Genomic DNA, 553 nt, shown 5'->3' with positions numbered 1-553 from the left:
TCCTTTGAGAAGCATGTTTGGCTTTTGCCCGATGTATGCCCCAACGTGCTGGCGTTGCGGCCCTGCAGAATCCATGCAGCACTCATGCAACTTCTCTTCCTCCCGCTCTGGCATAACACGGCTACGGGTTTACCGCCCGCAGTGCGTGGTGGCTTTGTGCCTAACCTGGACCTCCAGGGCCTCCCACAGCTGGGATGTTGGGACTCGGCCAACAACCTCATAATGCAGCGCCTCCGGGCTGCCATGTTGTTTCCTTACGGCGGCCATGCACCTCTTGGATGGCCTTCTCCCGGATGCCACGGTTCGCCTGGGGCTGCTCTTCCAGGCCAGTGGCTGCTGCCGGATACAGGGCTCCAGCTCCCGCGTTGGTGAGCTGTGTCTCCCGGGCCTAATCCTCAGCCAAGCGTCTGACTGCTGCCGTTTATCCTCCCGTCCTTCCCTGGCTTCCGCACCCCAGGGGTGGCTTCCATGCCTTCCAATCTGTGACTCAGGAAACCGCGCCACCATTCGCTTCTCCTCTTCCACCTGTTCCTCTTAGCCCTGGCTTGGGCTG

The sequence above is a fragment of the Volvox carteri genome (genome assembly GCF_000143455.1).
Source record: "Volvox carteri f. nagariensis unplaced genomic scaffold VOLCAscaffold_155, whole genome shotgun sequence".
Taxonomy (NCBI): domain Eukaryota; kingdom Viridiplantae; phylum Chlorophyta; class Chlorophyceae; order Chlamydomonadales; family Volvocaceae; genus Volvox; species Volvox carteri.
The sequence above is the reverse complement of the archived record's forward strand: the minus strand, read 5'-3'. Positions refer to the sequence as shown.